The sequence below is a fragment of the Xenia sp. Carnegie-2017 genome, unplaced genomic scaffold (assembly GCF_021976095.1).
Source record: "Xenia sp. Carnegie-2017 unplaced genomic scaffold, XeniaSp_v1 HiC_scaffold_6, whole genome shotgun sequence".
Taxonomy (NCBI): domain Eukaryota; kingdom Metazoa; phylum Cnidaria; class Anthozoa; order Malacalcyonacea; family Xeniidae; genus Xenia; species Xenia sp. Carnegie-2017.
Window position 1 is genome coordinate 10938074 of NW_025813526.1, and position 21392 is coordinate 10959465.

Consider the following 21392-nt stretch of genomic DNA (forward strand, 5'->3'; position numbering starts at 1 on the left):
AAATCGTTTGTAAGGTGCCGGTAATTGCTGTGATCTATTCAGGGGGGTTTGTTCCAAGTTGGTATACCAACTTTCTAATGTAAGCCGTTGTCTATAGTCAGTACTGTAAGTGATGCATTTTGCCGAGTCCCAGTCAATGTTGTGCTTTGTGATTCGGTGATGTTCGGCAATGTGATTAGTTTTGTCTTGTTTCTTAGTAGCTCGTTTGTGCTCAGTAAGTCTTATGTTTAAGTTCCTGCCAGTTTCCCCGATATAGGAGGCGTGGCAGTCGGAGCAGTTTATTTTGTAAACTGCACCTTGTCGTTCGTTGGGTTGTTCTTTGTCCTTTATGTTCGTTAGTACTTGTCGTAATGTTGTGATTGGTTTATGTGCGACACGTATGTTGTATGGTCGTAAGATACGCGAGATAGTCTCAGACGTACCTTTGATGTAAGGTATCGTTGCTGTTGTCACTGAGTTGTTCGTTTCGTTGGGTTCGTTGGGTTTGTAAGTGTTGCGTTTGATAAAGTCAGAGTTATAGTTGTTTTGTCAAAACACGTTTGAAATAGTTGTTTTCGTTTTGTAGAGCGTCCGGTGAATCACATATGATTTGTGCACGTCTTGTTAATGTTCTGATTGTGGTGGCTTTGTGTGATGTAGGGTTGTAAGATGATTGGTCTAGTAGTCGGTCAGTATGTGTTGGCTTGCGATAAACTGTTGTTCCTAGTTTTGATTGTCATGTTTTACCAAACAGTCGAGAAAAGGAAGAGTTCCGTTTTCTTCGACATCTTTGGTAAATTGTATGTGGCTGTTCTGTTTGTTGATGTGAGTATGGAAGTCATCAATCTCGTCTGCATGTAGTGCTGTGATTGTGTCATCTACGTAGCGAAACCAAAAAGGTAGTGCATGTTTGTAAGTCATGAGTGCCCGTTCCTCTATAGATTGCATTACAATTTCAGCAACTACAACAGAAACGGGCGAGCCCATTGCTGTCCCGTGTAATTGTTTGTAGTGTGTTCCTTTGTATTGGAAGTAAGTCGAGGTGAGGCAGAGCTCTAGTAGCTCCATAATGTCTTCTGTCGGTAATGGCAGTACGTCCGTGGTGTTTGTAATGAGGGTTTTTGTACAAGTAAGTGCCAGATTAAGTGGAATACTGGTGAACAGTGATTTCACATCAAAAGACACTAGTATATAGTTGTCTGGTATTTGTATAGTGCACAGTTTTTTAATGAAAGTTTCAGTGGATTGTAGCTTGTGTTTTGATTTGTTTGTTAGTGGTTGCAGTATGTTAGTCAAGTACTTTGAAAGTTCGTAGGTAGGCGAACCACAGAATGATACAATTGGTCGCATGGGTATTTGTGGTTTGTGAAGTTTTGGTAGTCCGTATAGTCTGGGTGGTCGTGGTACTGAACATCTGAGTCGATAGTAAATACGTTCAGATATAATGTTAGATTTTCTCATAGAGAAGATCTTGCTGTTAAGTTTGCGTACTAGTGATGGTGTTGGGTCTCGTTTGAGTTGTTCGTACGTTTGTCTGTCGTTAACAAGTGCGTCCATTTTGTTAAAGTAATCATTCCTGTCCATACACCTTACAAACGACTTATTCACAATACAAACAAACGATCAACTAAAAACATTACACTTCAAACTAATTCACAATGACAATACACAATTGACACCCACACATTACAACTAAAAACGTCACACCTAAATCACACATCACAACTAAAATTAAAATATTTCACTTCACACTAATCCACAATGACAATACACATTTCCTGCACATTTCCTGTACACACAATACAATGACGTAAGAACCAGACAACAAATACGGCTAACCTGACGTTTACTCCTCATTTGACTCTGAAGATGACTACCGCTAAGGTTGTCGAAACGTCAGTCAACAACATCAAAAACAGTCCTTCTCAGGACTTTATTAACCTGGACGATCATCATTTACAAACATATAACGATACTCCCGGGTTCAAACCATTTACTTTACAATGAACAGACATATTGACATCCCCATCATCTATTCACAACTAAAGACAAAACCAAAACAACAAACTAATAACACAACGACTAAAATAAAACACTCAAATTTCATTAACCCAATCCATACAACCGAAACCATGACAACGCATCTTATACCATCCAATAATATCAACTCATTTACTAACCTACCAATCAGACGCTCCAAACGCCTACAAAAACTTTGTAAATAATATATTCTTATATTCTGACGAAGGATCGAAGCACCGAGTTGAAAGCTTAATTAAAATTTCAAAATAAAAATTCAGAGAATCCTTATCATTATCACATATATATACAAAGTGTATTACAATTTGCCCTCCCGGCTATCACCATAGTAAAATGGTGACTCCTTCACTTGGGACACAGGACGTACGTTTACACATTGTAAAGATTGTATTGTAGAGTCACCACAGTGCTTAAACCTGTAAAGGTGAGCATTGCATATCGCGAACACGGTGAACGTCTCCATATGAGACTCTCTACACAATCCGATAGTGCTCAAACTACGCACGCGCAGTTAGCGTAATTTACAAAGTGTATATACAATGTGCCCTCCCGGGCACTATATACAAATTGATAATAAGAAGGAAATACACAAAAACTACAATTTCATCCCGACAAGCTTTTTTCGTGATTGCTCACTCTTCAGGGGATTTAATGAATAAAATACTTAAGTGCTTAAATATATATACAAGATGATGACAGATGTTAGTGTATTAATCAAGGTGTGTAGTTTCAAGTTAGATGACGGAAGCTAGAGTATTAATTAAGGTGTATGGTTGCAAATTACATGGGAGTGTTTTGGATCTATGGCGACAAGAGGAAACAAGTTCGTTGCGTTTGTTGAGGGATGATTTGGATGGTTAGTAGAGGATGATAAATTTTTCTTTGAGGCAAAGGTTGCATCTTGTACTAGTGCTGTTGTATGGTTTGCTGTGTGTGATGATGTTCCATGAGATGTCGTGGTCAATATTGCTGTCTTTGAGGTCCAAATTTGCTTACTGAGCTCGGTCGAGTTTTATCAACAAACGTCTATCTTCGAGTTTATCAACAAACGTCTATCTTCACTATCATCCGACAAAGCATCATTTGACCAAATAACTGCACCATACCAAAAAGCACTCGACGAAACGGATACCGATACACACTAAAATTCGACTGAGACGCTACTACCAAACGGAAAAACAGACTTCGACAAAATATACTTTGGTACAACCCTCCATTCAGCAAAAACGTCTACACGAACATTGGCCACAAATTCCTTTCATTAATCGACAAACACTTCCCCATAGACCAAAAATTCAGGAATATATTCAACCGTAGCACCATCAAACTCAGCTACAGCTGCATGAACAATATCGAACAAATAATCAACAACCATAACAAACATATATTGAGAACATCAGACAAAACTAACGACAACACTGCGAACAAAAAGACACTTACAAAAACATGCAACTGCCGACAAAAACAAAACTGCCCACTTAACGGAAATTGCCTGCAGTCATCCGTTGTTTACCAAGCTACTGTAAAACGCAAAGACAATAACACAACGGAGACGTACATTGGACTTACAGAAAACGAATTAAGACTAGACATAGAAATCACACTACCTCTCCGCCACAAAAAACTACGAAACTCGACCGAGCTCAGTAAGCACATTTGGACCCTTAAAGACAGCAATATCGACCACGACATCTCATGGAACATCCTCACACACAGCAAACCATACAACAGCACCAGTAAAAGATGCAACCTTGCCTCAAAGAAAAATTCTTCATCCTCTACCAACCATCCAAATCATCCCTCAATAAATGCAACGAACTTGTTTCCTCTTGTCGCCATAGATCCAAAACACTCCTATGTAATTTGTAACCATACACCGTAATTAATACTCTAACTTCCGTCATCTAACTTGAAACTATACACCTTGATTAATACACTAACTTCCGTCATCATCTTGTATATATATTTTAAGCATTTAAGTATTTTATTCATTAAATCCCTGGAAGAGTGAGCAATCACGAAACAGGCTTGTCGGGATGAATCGGTAGTTTTGTGATTTTTCTCAACACCACTACACATATTTACGCTCTGCTCTTGGGCATCGAGCACTGTTTTATACGTAAAATCATAAATTATAAACTTCCTATATATATATACCGTACGTCCTGTGTCCCAAGTGCAGGAGTCACCATTGCACTTTGGTGATAGCCGGGAGGGCACATTGTTTATACACTTTGTATATATATATATATATATATATATATATATATATAAAAATGAACTAAAATAAAATGGACAATTGTTTGCCGTCACTATAAAATAAAATGGACAATTGTTTGCCGTCACTACTCGGAGTTACACGCCGTAGGGCGATCTTCATACAACTGACAGATTATATATTATTTGCTGACTATATACATCGACTAAAAGGTGTTAAGTTACATGACGGCATGCACTAAACATATCGGAACGTTTATTTAAAATGTTCTTTTTACGTCCTTTCAGGATAAGTAGCCTTTCTTCAAGGCAAAGACGGCAGGTTCTTTGGTTTTTGTTCGGAGGTGGAAGTTGTTTGATGAAGTCCCATTTAATGTTGTAGTTACGTTTGTTTTCTTACAATGTCCACGTGTATTTAGAAAGTTCTGTCTCGTTGCGGTATTTAATGTTCGTAATTGATTTAATGCAGTTTCGATATCGTGTCTTAAAAGCGCATGCAGTAACACCTACATAAGTTTTTGTTTCGCTGTTGTCAGTCGTTATCACGTCGGCTTTGTAAATCACGCTTGGTTTCAGGCAGTTGCCATTTATCGGGCATAGGTGTTTCTGTCTGCATTTACATTTCTTTGGGGGGTTGTTCTTGTTCTGGGTTTTTTCGAGTTAAGCCTTTTTAAAATAGTCTTGTTGTGTATGGTTATGAAAGTTTTCATGTTTTCGCCGCAGCTGTAGCTTACGCGTATTGTGTGTCGGTTGAATATCTTGGAGAGTATAGTATTTGGTGGGAAATGTTTGTCGATAAGTTGTAGAAAGTCGTGGGCGATGTGTGATTTTACGTTTTTGCTGTATGGTGGGTTACAGGGGCGGATCCAGGATTTTTAATTCCTTAGTTGGAAGGGCGTGGTCGAACAAAATTTTAATAAATGGGCGTGGTCGCATTAGCTAAAAATTGTGCTAACGCAACATTGTTAATATGATGAATTATAAGGACTGTTTCACCCTATATCAGAGCTCATCAGCATGCCTAGGAAATGGCACCCTCACCACGTGAAAATGCAATTCCGACATGGACAGCCTCAACGTAAAGAGAAGCCTTAAACAAAAAGAGAGCAGTCTGGTTTTAAGGCGCCAGATACTCGCCTTTCATACCTTTGCAACAAAGCAACAGGAGTTTGATTAGAAAAAGCGACAACGTGGGACATTTCAAAGATGTAAAATTGCTCAGTTTTCTACATCATCCCTGTCATTCTAATCCTTTAACCTCGCCCCAAGAATATGCACACACATAATCTGAATCTAATGGTTATTTTGCCGAGCTAAACAGAAAAGTAACACAAACCACCGCTAAAGAAAACGTCGAAACGCTGACCTAAACATTCAATTTCCATAAATTTTGACGATACTCCAAGCTCAAACTGATTTCTTTTATAAAAAGGTATTGTTTAGGAAAAGATATGCTATTGACTGGTGGCACAGTTAACTTATTAATTCCTTTGAGAGCATGACTCCAAATGTCAGTAACCCTGTTAATGATGAAGTTAAATATTTGGTCTTTCATAAGGTCAATTGTTCCTTCACAAGTATCACAATTAGACAAAGTTGTTGTTATTCCCAGATCAAAACGCATATGCATTAATTAAGACCTTACAAAAGGTGAATATTTCTTGTATGTTAGGTAACTTCATCAAAACGCGCATCATATATATTTTAAGATGTAGATTGCCAGGGTTAGTATAGTCCTTAGAAGGACTGTTGGTGTTGATGTTGACTGACGTTTCGACAATCTTAGTGGTGGTCATTTTAAAAGTCTAGTGACAGAAGATGTTGTATATTTGTACCATTTTCACAGAGATACAAAAGCAATTGTGCTGTGTATGACACACATAAATTGACGTTTTCAATGTTCTTTTAAAAAGTGCTACGAGAAAGAGATGAAATACTACACCCAATATTCCTAATTCAAACTTGAATAGACATATTAAAATGATGCAACACATCAAATATTTATTACGTGTGCTTTCGTGCAAACCTGCTCTGGTGAGAGCCTTAGAACTCAAACCAATATGGCGTTTGAAGCAAGCTTTAGCACCAGGCCAATATGTCATTGGTTCACTAAAAAGTTTTTTAATTTTTGTATTTTTATTCGGAAACTGATCACCAAACAAAACACAAGGCAGACAAAAAGCACCATCCAAAGAAGGGGAGTAACACAACCAAGAATAATCTTCCAGCCACGAATAAAGAAAAGATCGACCATCAGCTGATTTAGGAAATGGGTAGGATCTATTCGGTTTAAAAACATTGTGAATGAGCTGGAGCTTTTGAGAATCATTCATATTTCTAGCTTTTTCTCTAAAATATCTCACATCATTTGGATATTGCTGTGAAAAATCTAATGAAAATGATTACAAAAGTTCTTGTTTTGGGTTATGTATTAAACCAAGACTAGTGATGGCAGGCACCTTTGTGTTGATTGTGTTTGTGTAGTACTAAATAATTTGGGCAAAATAAATTGTTTAGCCTTATTACTTGCTGGGGTTGAAACTGGTTGAAAAAAATTAGAAATGTTAACAGTAGAAGACTCTCCTTTCACATGAGGAATTTTCTTGTTAGCTTTTTCTAACAAAGCAGAAGCCTTTCTTTTAGTTTTACTGATAGGTTTGAAAATAAGAGGTGCAAAGTGATTTGGCTTAAAGACTTTACTAGAAGTCAATAGAGTTGTAGAACAAAACAAGAGGTATAAATAGTTATATTGAGTAGGTGGTGTTGGTAAAGGAAGACGAGGTGAAATAATTTGGTTGAACAACAACTTAAAAGAAACTTCTCCACAATCAGGATACATCAAAGAAATGATTCTATTAGTAACTGAGGAGAGAGCAAGTATACACAAAAAACTACCCCAAATTTAATCTCTACAGTTGCAAAGAGCTTCCATTTTAACAAGATCAAGCCCTGATAAACCTGAATCCACACTTTCAAAACAACAGGACATAGCCAAAACATTTTTTGCACTAACAGAGACCTTGTCACCATGCTTCTCTAAGGTGGAAGTGAATATTGGATGATAACAATAATAATTTGCATATATAAAAAGCTCTATAGATACCATAGCTCTCAAAGTGTGAATGAGAGCATTGCTTCCAACCAAGGCCAGAGAAGCAGAGCTGTATAGACAATTTCCAGATGGTTCAGATCTAATAAAACAGCAGTCGATTATTATAAGACTGCAACAATTTATGCAATGTCAACAAAGCGAGTTAAAAGCGATCATTTCAACAACAATGAAATGACAACAAATCGGCAGTTTTGGTCTTAACGTGTCATAACAACTACGCAATTAGGCTTATATTCATTTCTACTTATCTTAATTTAACTAATTTTACCTTAGAGCAACCGATGGCTTCGTATTGTCGGCCTTCACATGATGAGGCAAATAGACTGTCTCAGCATTTACATCACGATACAAAGATCGTCCAATTAAAGGAAAATGCTCTTCAGGCATTAAGAAACGAGAAGAATTATATATACCACATAATTCCTCAAAGGTCTTAAGCAAAGCAACATCATCACTTTTTTAAGTCAGAGAGAACCCGATCTAAAATACTGCTAGAGTTAGCCATGACGATCGATAAATATTCAAGCGCAATGAAGCAGACAAATATATTCCGACTAAGTTCGCTACAACAACCAATCAAATCCGAAGATTCGGCAACATCATATACCAAAATAGATATATCCTGCAAAAAACTAACAATGTTGACCAATCACAAGCTTTAAATTGGTATAGATCCTGCAAGAAATCTCCACCAATTACAGCTATATAGCTGGTTCGTCTGGGCAAATCAGAATCACAGAATGAACATAGATGCTGCAGATCATGCACGATACGCTAACCAATGAATGCTCGCAAATTGATCAATTTAAACCAATCAAAATCGGTATATGGACCCAAATCCTGCGGAAATTTTAAAGCACTCAAGTGTTATAATTTAAGGAATACCCACGGAATTTTTTGAAAGTGACACGTTAATACGTTAGTCGCCCGACTTAGTTGACTAAGTTTAAATCCGCCTCTGGGTTAAACCAAGTGACGTTACGTTTTCTGTTCCACGTAGTGTTTACATTGATGTTTGATGGATTAAAGGTGAGTTGGGTGGAGAAGTTGCTTTGTTTAAGAGCTTGGTTGTAAATTGGTGAGGCATTTTCGGAGGTGTCTTTGCTAGATGAGAGTGTGTTAATTCGGTTATTGATGGATGTGGGTAGTTGGCGTAATAGTGATGGTAGGTGGTTGGACGATCTGTGAATGTAAAGGGGCTCGTCTTTGGGTTTTCTATATGGTTGGTAGGTTTTGTTGCTAAGGTCAAAGGTACGTCAAGGAAGTTTGTGCGTTCATGGTTTGTCATCGCTGTGATTTTTAGTCTAAACTCGTCAAATAAGTGGGAGAGGGTTTTCTTTCTTTGTCGCAGAGATTTCCAGATTTGGTATTTATGACTGCAAGGCCATCGTCACGGTATAAGCCGACGTTGTTTCCGTACCGGTGCTGTAGTTGGTCGAGTAAGAATAGCCCTACAAGCTCGCAAACTTCCGCTCCATCATAGCTGCCCATGGTCACATCGAAACGTGTTGGTAGCGTTGCGTTTGGACCATGATTTTATTTTGGTGGAAAAGAAGTGATTTTCTTGCGTGTTTTATAATGGTGTGGTCCTTTTCTGTGATTGTTGTGCATTGTTTTGCCCAGGCTAGGCATTTTTCCAGTAGGCGTTCGGTGATCGAAGGGTAAAAATCAACTATGTCAAATGAGATGAATGATTTTCTTTGTTTATCGGTGACGGATTTAAACCAAGTGATAGCATCTGTTGTGTTGCGCCATTGGTTTAGTTTTAGTTCGTTCCGTATCACGTTGTTGATGTTGTCTAGGATGAATTTGCTGACTTTTCCCAGGTGGCTTTTGCGGGGTTGATGAGGCGGCATTTGGGGTTGTTTTCAAAGTCTAGTTTGTGGTCCTTTAAAGATATGAATGCTGGATTATGGTTCATGGTGTTTATTCCACCGGTGACTTTTAGGTTGTCAGCGATTAGTTTTAGTTCGGAATTTATTTCTTCTACAGTATCTTCTTGCGTGTGTTTGTATTTCTTTGTCACATTCTCTATTAGTAGTTTCTTGTAATTTGAGGCGTCGATTTCATAGATGTTGTTGTTTTGTCGGCGAAGATGAAGACGTTGTTTCATGCATTGATTTTGTTCATGTCTTTGTGTAATCATTTTAGAAAATTGTTGTGGATGTTGCGGAACAAGATGTTTTCGATTAACTGGGAAAGGTCGTCTTCAAAAGGTGTTACAAACACAAATCATAAATAAGACATGTGATTTATTTCATTTAGTTAGTCAGGGAAGCGCTTAACAAAGAAAACGTTGTCGTTGAAAAAATTGTTTATCTGGTTGAGGTGAGCAGTTTGAGTACAACGAATTAGGTACAGATGTTGAATACATCTCTGTATTGGACTGTGCGCAGTCAACAGACTCTCTTCCTCACAAGCATTTGTCATTTCTGTATTATAAATAGTTTATATGGCATATGCTTTTTATACACTCATAAGATACTAATTATTTTATAGGTAAAAAAATCCTTTACTCAAACACAACAAGCACTATGTTGTAAAAAGTTAGCAAAGAGAATAGGCAACTGCAAAGTGCGATAATCGATTTTTTAATAATCGACTGCGAAAGTAAATAAAAGACAAAAAAATATTTTAAAATGGACACTACATTATAAATACAAAACACATCCTGTCAGTTCTTAAATTACATCTTATAAATAGTTTAGGTGAAAGTATATCTAAAATTGCTTCCACGAAGAAAATATAAAACTACTTGAAGGACAAGACAGCTCTACCGGGGAAGAAACTGATATCACTGAAGAACCTGGTGTTTCTGAAACGTCTTCTCCAGAGCACTGTTCGTCCTCTGTTGCTAATTCCTTTTCAACGATGACATTTAAAATGATTTTTCATATTCAGTATTATCTTCTAGTGATGAGGAAGTGTCAGAATCTTCAAAGTATGTGTCTATATGGACAGTAGAGTTCTTACTCCAAGTATAGTGCTATGCAACTTTGAAGAAAAGAAAATTTATCTTTTATCAACGAAAAACTAACTAACAATTTCATTTAACTTGAAAAGTGGTATTCTTTTGCTTTAGTACATTAAATGATTTTGGAAATCATTGCAGTGATTAAAAATTTTATTGTATTCCTATTGCAATTACGGCTTCTCTTTAATAGTTGCCAAGAGTGTAAGTCAGTTAAGCCAGCAATCGAGACTTTTTGTTCTTGTACATGGTGAAGGTGACAGTGAAACGTATCAATCCTCATTGTGCAAAACCAGAAAACACTTGGAATAGTCCACCACAGATGACTGAAACAAAAATGGCAGCTGGAAATTTTCACCTTTGTTTCCCTACATTGGTATCTGGTGCTTCTCCATCTGAAATTCTCCTGGTTTTCATAAATATGAGACTGGCAGGGTTCACTTTGGATACTTATAATAAACATCAATCAGTTAGTGCAAGTAACGACTTTGAATTAATCACAAAACCTCTATTGCCTTTTGTGCAAATGTTTATACTAGTTTGACGATTATCGTTTATTTGTTGTTTTCAAAAAAAAACTATTTTCCAACATTTAACTCCATTGGAAAAAATACAAAAACAATCTTGTTACAAAACTTGAAGCAACCGGAAATTGTTTGTCCCAAGCTAGTGATGGTCGGCTTGATAACATAGGCCACAGTGCTAAATACTACTCAGTATGGGTCTAAATTTCTGTTACTGGCATTCAAATAGTTTTAAGTGATGATACAAGGAAATTTAGTTCTTTAATTGATACTGGCCTATGTGAAAAGCTTTTAATTCATATAAAAAACAAACAAACATCCAATTACCTGCATTATTGTTCAAGCAAACAAAGGCACAACACTTTTAGGTACCACTGGTTTAGTGTGGAGTGAAAGCCTTCGAGGAAACATGTATATGCATCAGGCGACAGGTGTTTAATGGCATTGAGCAATGTATTCTTTATCAGATTATCATGCATTTTTTATATGCCATTGTACCTTTGACATATTTGGTACTTCCATAGTTTGTTTCAGTCATACTATAACCAAGATCATGGTGCAACATATCAACCAAAAAAATACTGAAAATTCAGTACCTCTTCAATTTACCTATTTTATCCATTCTCTTCATTCTAAATCATCATAGGCACATTTTTAAATAGTATATCAGGTTGATCACTGTCAAATTCAGAGATGTTATACATTGAAGATTTTCAATTTGCTAGAATCCTAGACTGAAACCATTCTTTTGTTAAGTTTAAGCACCAGAGAAAATGATTTTTGACAACAGGAATCGATTCTCCAATCGTTTTACATGCCTTTTGCTTACATGCCTTTAGCTTGCAGCAAACAATTTCTTCCCTGTATTTTTTGCTATGTGTCACTGATGAAAGTAGTGCAATGTGAAAGTATTGCATTGCCTTATTGGTTTGCAATACTTTTGTGTTAATCAGACACAAATACTTTAATTGGAATGCCTTTCTCCTTTAAGTGTGCAAAATATAACTGAGCACCTTTTAATTCCATGGCACTGCTGCTTCCGGTCTCATTTCCCTAAAAAGTTTGTTTTGATCATGTTGTTTGTAGTCCTTATATGCCAATCAAATAAAAACACAACATTTACCTTTTCGTATTGATTATGGTTTAAATAGTTAGTTAAAGTTCAAAGCTCACAATCTTACTTTCATGTAAAATGAAGATTGTATACACTCCGAATTTTGCAGATTGTCCTATTAAATCTGCAAAAAACTTTTGATTTTTTTCCAAAAGGAATGCCTGATATTGCTACGAATGATTTAAAATAATTGGGGAAAGGAACCTGCTTTTGTGATAAAAGAATATGCGCACATTATATACACACAAGTTCAAATGCCTAAAGACCAATAGAATCCTACTAACATAAGCCCAAGCCATCGGAACAGAAAAGATTAAGAGAATTTTGCAGTAACAATGGTGCCATTTTTGTTTGTAGTTTAATATTGTTTCTTAGTCTTATAGTTGAAGCAACAGAGAGAGAAAAGCATTACGAGACACCTATGGAAAAGTATAAACTTTGGCTAATCAAGAGGTAAGACGTAGGAAACAACTCCAAAATAAAAGAGTTAGTTTTTATACAACCCATAACTTTAACTCTTTAACAAAGTTTTAAGATTTACTTACCTGATGCTACACCTAGATGATGCTAGATCAACACTATACTCATCATTACCAATGTCGTCATTCTCCGCTGTTTCTTCTTCAATATTCCAATGGTGATCTTCATCAATTTTATGTAGTTCTTCTTCTTTATCTTCTCTCTCGTTTGGAACTATTCAATTTTCCAATACTTTTTCTTTGCTAGTAATATTACTAATATTCAAATCACTTGCAGATATCCCGCTAGCAGAAGATGTCTCTTCTTCCAACGATGATTCATTCGTTTCTGCCAGTTTCTACTGCAGACGAAGAATGGTTCAAATACGTCTGTATTACATTTATCACTACAGGCATAAACTGGCATATCTTACGCAACTCTCTATTTTCCTCAAGCGAAGTACTTCTGTTTCCAAAACAGATCGTCTCTGTTTCATTTTTCTGTTAGCGTCTTGCATAATTTTTAACCTCTCTCAATACTTCTGACATTTTTGCAAGGCCAGACATAACCTTGTTCCAGCGGGCTTGAAAAAGACGACGGACTATTTGTGATCAGTTCTCCATCTTCATCTTCGCTGACGTCTGTAGAAACGTTTGTTTCCTTAGTTTCTTCTATGGCTTCATCTAATTCGTGCGTATTCACGGAATGTATTTTTTTTGTTTCGTAATATCTACGAGAGATTTATATTAATGAGTTCATTGTGTATTTTAAAAATGGATCAGATATACAACAAATAAGATTGAAGCATTAACGAGTCGTGATTTTAATAAATAACAGAACTTGTTGCTATTTATTTGTTACAGCATTCTTTACTGTGAAACATTACAAATTTACTTACAACACGTCGCTCTTGCGATGATAAACCAACGTGTTTTGTCAAAACACCTGCGCAATCAACTATGGGAATATCGTTTTTCAAGCCATCTTCTCAATTTAAATTGCGAAAAAGTACATGCTTCACCAAAATTTAAATCTGGTCGACGTTCAAAGCAATACTTTTCGAAATGAGAAGAACAAAATAGAGGTGTCGCAGATGTTTTCCAATTTGGTCAATGTCGTTGTACAAACCGTGTCCACTGCTCCCGAGAATTCTGGTGTTGACGAAATTTATACATAGATATTTCTTCAAATTTTGACTTGCTGGTAAAGCTAACATTTTGAGGGCCTCAAACAACACAGCTTTGCTATTAACTCTCTTTTCCTTTAGAATTTATGAGAGGCCTGCGCTCTCCATAGTTATTTTTAGGAAAGTAACCATTTAGTTTGTCGTATTATTGTTTTTAATAAGTACGGACACACACAACCTCTTTATATGTCTGTGTACGTATTTACACGAAGTTTAATAGTATATGAAGAAAACATGCGTACATAGAGATGTCCGGTAAATGACATCTCTGAGTTAGAGGAAGGGCATTCTCATCAGCAATGTACTGTAAATAATCTCATTTACTTGCAGGAAAGGCGTAACGATAGATAAGATCAATGAAATTTCAATTTATAGCTCATAAACTTGCGAAATTGTGAAAATATGTTAGTATTTTGCACGCAAAAGCGCTTTTGTAGTTGCACTGTAACACATAGAGATAATAGAAACTACATGACGGAGAACAAATCTACACAACCATTGGCGTCACGAAGTCATTTGGCCACGCAGAAAAATGGCTGACAATTTTAGTGCGACAGTGTCGTGTTCAAATGAGATTTTCTATAATAAAGAATCGTTTTTAATAGGCCGTATTCTATGGTGGATTATTCTTCAGGTTGAGATGCAGAAATTCATGACTAAGTAAAAACAACATAGATGTACTAATATGTACTCACTTAACATAAATCTGCCTGTTTACATCCCGAAAACGTGCAATCAAGAGAGCTAGAGCCATCAAAAATTCGACATTTATTTTCTATATCCGCCATATTGTTTTGTGTGAAATTCGCTAAATTTACTGGCTCATATTCAAAAGAACGGTGCTAAATAATGATTAAGGATCAATCTTTCTAAGCTAATTTGAAATAATATGTTTAGCTATTAATCTTCCAAAGCTGCTTGATGGACAAAAAGACTAAAAAACGAAAAAACAATTCTTGAAATTGAGTTGCGAAGGAGTCCTTAATCTTTTTGTGTAAATAATATAACGATAATAAATTGGCACATGAGATTGCGTACTCCGAATCCTTTGGTCGCCATCTAGCTCCTGCTGTACACACTGCTGAGCAGTGCATTCTTAATAGAACATTTCATTGAAATCGTGTATGAAGTTTTCATGTGTATTGTCGGCATCATCGTAATCGCTATCATCGCACTCATCCGGCTCTTTCATTGGGCCGTCATCTTCAGAGGCGTAGTTACTGCAGTCAGAACAACCGCAAATGTCAGTACATTGCAAACCAGACTACACGCACGAGCATCGAAGATTCTTGCAACCAGCTTTACACTTGCATGTCACGCACTCAATAAGTGTATCTGGAGCGGATGGTCCAGTCATCCAAAGAATCTCTAACTGACCATTTTTCATATGCCATCCATGGCTCACAGGACAAAATAAAGCAAATTCCGAAGAGGGACATCTCGTTTTCTTGATATTCAAGATATTACAAGAGTTTGAAACAAAATAATGTGTAATATTTCGTCTTTATTCCAAAGACATCATCATTGAATATCAAGAAAACGAGATGTCCCTCTTCGGAATTTGCTTTATTTTGTATTATTTGAAATTGTCTGCTTGTCCTGGTTATGGCTCACAGGAGGTTGAACATTAATGTGCGATTGCAAACTATTCTTCCAGATGGCTGCTTGGTAGTTGGCTCTCTTAATGTGCAAAAGCATGATATCTGCATTCGGGGGAAGGCATTCGTCCGAACACTTGCCAGATGCAAAGAGAGTGTACCTAGAACCGAAAGAAATATAAAGCAAATGCAAAAAAGACAATAGTAGCAAAAATATATTTTATATTTACCTTGAAGCATTAACTATCGCTGAACTCTTGTCAATAAAAAAAGATCTTTACCAAATTGTAGAAAAATTGGACATTCCTCACCATCAGTAAGACAACAAAAGTAAAATTATATTGTAGGTAGATTAAGTACAGAACATGATGTTACAAAACAGGTATTGGAATACCTGTAACATATTGGTTTATTTGCTACATTATTTACCGATTGAGTGACGAAGGACTTTTCTTGATTGCATATTATGCATATTGATGGCAAAAGTGCTATAGTTCTTATCGGAGGTTTAGAACTGTCATGACAAAACGAGGATGATCGTAGCAGTTTCGTGTGTGGCTCATTTACATCTGTCGACTTATTTTCTTGTATATAGTTTTCATTGACAGTGGCTGCTGAAGCTTCAAACTTTTTGCTCATTCTTTTTTCAGCCCGTCTAATCAGGCCGACATTGGTAAACTTTGCCTAGCAATTTCTATAGTACTTTAACTCTCCACGGTACTCAGCCAAAGGACTTTTCATGGACTGAATTTTTTTCATCAAATTTTTGTTCTCTTCAGCAATGTCTTTTTGCTCACCATTGTATAGTAACCAAAGCTTGTGACAATGTAAAACTTTTTTCAAAGATGTCTCGGTAAAATCAGTCAATGGCCCATTGTCACCTTTAAAATGGATTACACATCCCCGCAAGCTCGCCTTTTTGTTATTTTGATCATTGTGCATGTTACGTGCGTGGTCCCGAAAGAATAACTATTAATTTTGGTTCTATTTCCACACGCAACAAAGATAGTTTGAACCAGTTATATTTGTCAAACAATTTATTAACCAACGCGTAAATATTAAAGTGGATAAGTGTCTTAATTATAATATCAATAAGTATGAATAAAACTTATCTCCTCTGTCTGAGTAAAACCGTGAGTCTTTATTCTTGAGCGTTCGTGAGTCCAACAATGACTCACAACAGTTTTTCAAATAGATTAAAGGCACAAAACCCAAAAGATAGTTATGGCATAAATGCCAAGATAGTTTTCTGGTAGATTGTAGCTTGTCAAACTACTTCGGTAGTCTATGCCTCCTAAGTTTATCTCCTCGTAGCTTGTGCTCGTAGGTTGTTCTCGTAGGTTGTACTCAGTGGTGTAAACTACTCATATATATATATAATATCTAATGGGAAGTATTGTGGTTTTGTGACCTACATCCCATACGCAATACAGTATGTTACAGCACTAAACAGTTAACCACAATAACAATAAATGTGCTTGCGGTTTCAAAATATGTTTACGCATGTAATCAAGCTTCTAGCGCATGCAAGCAAGCTTCTAGATTATGTCCTGATTAGTAATGACATTGCAAAATGCATTTTAAAGTTAAAATATAAAAATATGGAATGCTTAGTAATATAATATAATATAATAGTAGTTTTCAATATGAACATAATAGCCCAACATAATACTTTTAAGAAAGCCATCACAATAATCAAATAGAGAAGGATTTATTAATTACGTTTCGTCTTTAACTTAAGACATCTTCAGACTAATTTAATTCAATTAATCTGAAGATGTCTTAAGTTAAAGACGAAATGTAATTAATAAATCCTTCTATTTATTATTAAAAGTTATATTAATATATTCATATTGAAAATTCGCTTTCCGCCTGGCAAATCTCTGGCCACGATTTTAAATAATAGTAGTTTATAAATGATATTACATGATAATAGTTGCTATCATGTAACAGTGCACCCGCAATTTTTGCTATATTGTCGTCAGTTTCACAAATAAAACAAGATGGCGTCAGGTAAAGACGAATATTATGAAACTTTGGAGTACTGAAACTTCAAAGATTACAATTTCAAGAAATGCAAACAACTTAAATCATATTCAGTCATTAAAAATAAGTAGTTTTCTGTGATTTTTAAATAGTCATGAATTTGGGCATTTAGAAATCATTTTTTAGCACATTTTCTTGATACAGAATACGGCCTATAACCGCTAAAACGTTTTGCCGGACTATTTTCAAGGTTTTTACTATGCAATTATTTAAAAAAATGAAACCAGAAAATTTCGTTTCATAAACACTTTATATTTGCCATTCTTTCTTCCTTATCCATTCGTCGTTCTCTGCTAGCGTCTATCCCCTGTTTGTCAGCAATCTATATTCGCGTAAAAAAAATTTGAAACGTATATAATGCATGCAACAGTAACTCAAGTTGATTTTGCGACATTGGTATGTAAAGGAGACAAGGTCCTCCGTTTGAAAGAAGTGAGCTGACACTTAAATGCTCAGAGCAGCTTCTACAAAACCAAAAACATATTTTCGTTCTATATACATATAATCCCAGAATTTTACTATTCAAAAGTAAGGAATGGATTTACTTATAATATGTTATGTGGGACGACTATTTACATAAAGTGGTGAAAGCCATGAGCTAAAGCAACTCTTGTATTAAGCGAGTTCAATAGCCTTGATAGCAATGCTTTAAAAAAATTCACTTGCATCACCTAAAGTAGGTTAATCAGAAAGGCAGTTACTTCAATTATGGGCATCTGTAACATAGCTTTAAGCATCTTAATATTTGTTTTGCAATTTTTACAATCATCTTAGGTCTATGCATAATAATGCTTCTTTAAAAGCTTATTAACAAAACTCTTTACTAGTAACAATCAATTCCTTACCAGGCTTTAGTGTTCAAGGAAGAAATTATCGAAAGATTTGTTTCTCTCCTTAATTCGAAAAGTAAGTTGCGCACGGTTTAACCATGATTTATTAAAATTGACGAAAGATATATGTCTATAACATGCTTCTCCTATGTTGATACATAAGTGCGGAGGTGATAAGTTTTACATGCTGCAAAAATTCTCTACACATTTCTTTATTTAAAATTTCCATTTTACTTAAATTTTACTAAGAGTCTCGCCTTTTTGCCACCTTTAAACAAGGTGCCTGTGAATAAATTTGCCTCATCGTGACAACCGCAGTTAAATATCTAGAGGATTAGGTCAAAGTATAGGGAATATACAGTAGGTCGAATTCGTGTGCAACTGGTTGCTGTGTATTTAATTAGATTACTTGCTGCCGTTAGCCATTTTATCATTCCTATTGTTAAAAAAAAGAACTTCACTGGCTGCCACTCTGGTTATCATATGCGTAATAAGATATTCGTGGCAATAAGGGGTGACAATAAAGTGGTGACGTCAAGCGCAAACAAATAATATTCTTCGCAGCTCTTCACCAGTGATATTATCATTATTTGATGAGTATAAAAGTGAAGCCACACCTCATCTTTTACGTTCGATGAAAAGTCGTTGCACGTAAATTATTTATCAATTGTCAGTAAATTTGTTCAAAGTAAGTTTTAATATATTGACATAATGCTACGGATAGTATTATCATCGTTAATCTCAACGTATAAATGCGTGGACACCTAGGAGGTTGTTTCGGTTATTTTAAATCAAAATACAATCAATCTCTCACTCCATTAGAATTAATTCAAACATATACAAAACACAGCTCTTTATGAAAGATAAAACTGCGAAATGAAAGGTTTGTTAATTCACTGATATCACTCTACGTGTCAACGCTGTGTTTTACTTGCTGTTGTCAATATTTTTAAAAGCTTCTTTTATTCGAAGAAAATGCGAAATGTTTTTTTAATTTGGCCAGTTATTGATACTTTAAACAACGTAGCTTTTACGTTTTCTCTTAAATTATTAGAAATGTAAAAATATCGCCATCTACGAAGAATTTTTATTTGTATCGCAGATGCAATGAGCCTTATATTTTTTGTTTTGTTTGATATGCAGATAAGTTTGCCTGTTGAAAATACTTTTAATTAACATTCAAGTTATAATAACAGCAAGCGTTGCCAAGGAATTTGCTTAACTATTATTCCTTCCATGCTCTAACCACAAACTGTTGAAAACAAATCAAATTTTGTAGTTTGTCGTTTAAAGCTAAGGCTCAAAAGCTAATTTCTACAGTTTCATACACGTTGTGATTCACACATGCTCGCGAGAAATCAGTTTTTGACATGGAGAGAAGTTGATATATATGAATTGACCCAGACGGCAAAATAAAAATTAGAGGTTTGCGTTGAAGTCTCATTTTATACTGGCTTTCAACCAGTTTCAATAGTTTTCCGCATTTGCACAATTATCAAAAACAAGGCCTAAAGTACCTATAATACAAAAATTTTAAGTAGCAAATGTTTTTAAAGTTGCTAATGTATGGCACTACGTTACTAGATCCTTACAATTGTTATGTAAAACTAAACAGTATGTAAAACGCCTTCAATGTGAATGCTTTATGACAGCCCAGTTGTATTTAAACGCAAGATTTTACATGACAGTAAATGTATATTATTAATTTTTTTAATGAAATTTTTTATGATGTAACAAATTTTTTATTATGTATTTTTTATCATTTCGATGGCGTTCATCAGCATGTTTGCATGTGACACAGTGCTATATATTGTTAGTTTGAATGACTACAGTACAAATTAAAATTTACGAGCACCTGCGCATATGATCATGTATTTTGTGTGCACATTGTTAAAGCTGTTAAATAATAATGACGTTTAGCACAGTCGTACTTTCAAACATTACATAATGATAAGCAATAAATGGTCACAATTTTAATTTAAGATCCTTGCAAATTTAATAATTTTTATGTGTTGGTAGCTTTCATGCAGTGAACTGTAAGTAGACTGCAACGATAACTCTATGTAAAATGCCAAGACTTTACTGAAGCCAATTTGAAGCTGTTTTACCGCTTCACATGTGTGTCGCGTGGACTGTTTTATTTGAGTGACAGAGTTTTGCACATACATATTGCAAATGAAATATTCAAACGCTAAAATATTTTCTTTTTGTCAAAATTGTTGGCGATATTTGGTTATTAATGTGATGAAGTTCAAGGTGGACGTAGTAAGTTATGATTTGTATAGGTATTGCTATTTTACGTTACATATAAAAAAAGTGAGGAGTGCTTCGAGATTTGAACTTGTGATTCGTCATCAAAAGACCAAAAATTTTTAACAGATAGTAGTCCATACCGATGAAAGTTTTGCAAAATACACACAATGCACTTGGTATGATAACTTTAAATACAATTTTGTTGCTTTTAAATGAATATTGGATGTGTAAGATTTGTACACATTCTGTTTATTATTGAAGTGTGAAAGTGATGATTTCAAATTTGAATTTCGAGTATTGTTAGTTTTCTGTCATTGACGTCTCCCACTTCTCAAAATCTGGTGGGATATTTAATGTCAGTCTAAATTTGTGCAAAAAGTGCTAAAATTTCATCAACAAGTTCATGCTTAATTTACAGATGAATGGCATAGACAAGTTATACTCCACGTCACACTCAACATAATTGCTAAAAAGCAACATTCATTTTGAGTGGGTAGATTTCACCAGATTTTATGATGATTCGTAGGCCATCAAATTGTATATTAGGTCAAAATTTAGAGTTCTATCGGTAAAATATATTACGTTAATGGTAGGGCTTGTTATTCTTGTACCATTAACTTACGATATATATATTTATGTAATATATTTTTATAATCTTAGTATAGCATTTGTGTGTTTACATAGTTTGGTCATGTATATTGGTGAATTTATAACAGTTATATAACAGAGACTTCTAATTAAACCTTCGTACACAGTTGTATAATGATTATTTTCGAAAAAGTGTTTCAAAAGCCTTACTGAATTTGAGTGAAATTCGTGTTTTTTTTTTTGTTGTACTTTGTATTAACAATCTTTTAATATATTTTGGTGAATGGTGTGTCAAACAATATGCCAGACATATTTTGTTTTTCTTTAGAGCAAGAACAAAGAGATCATTTTCTTTATACATTAGAAAGATTTTGCAATGTTTTTTTTAGTTTTTATTTATGCTCAGACCTAATGAAAAAGATTGGGGAAAGCTAATTTCTTTCATGTTGAAAAAAAGCGTTAATAAGTGCGTTTT

General features: G+C 35.2%; 2 long non-coding RNA genes across 2 annotated transcripts; one reads left to right on the plus strand and one right to left on the minus strand.

Annotated features, from left to right (window-relative positions):
- Positions 1-6375: 6375 nt before the first annotated feature.
- Positions 6376-7809, minus strand: LOC124458249. The gene is made up of 2 exons (XR_006953095.1): positions 7617-7809; positions 6376-7427 (listed from the first exon to the last, which is right to left on the minus strand). It is a non-coding gene; the product is annotated as an uncharacterized LOC124458249 (long non-coding RNA).
- A 309-nt stretch (positions 7810-8118) lies between these two features.
- LOC124458250 lies at positions 8119-10273 on the plus strand. The gene is made up of 3 exons (XR_006953096.1): positions 8119-8310; positions 8992-8993; positions 10263-10273. It is a non-coding gene; the product is annotated as an uncharacterized LOC124458250 (long non-coding RNA).
- The last annotated feature ends 11119 nt before the right edge of the window (positions 10274-21392 follow it).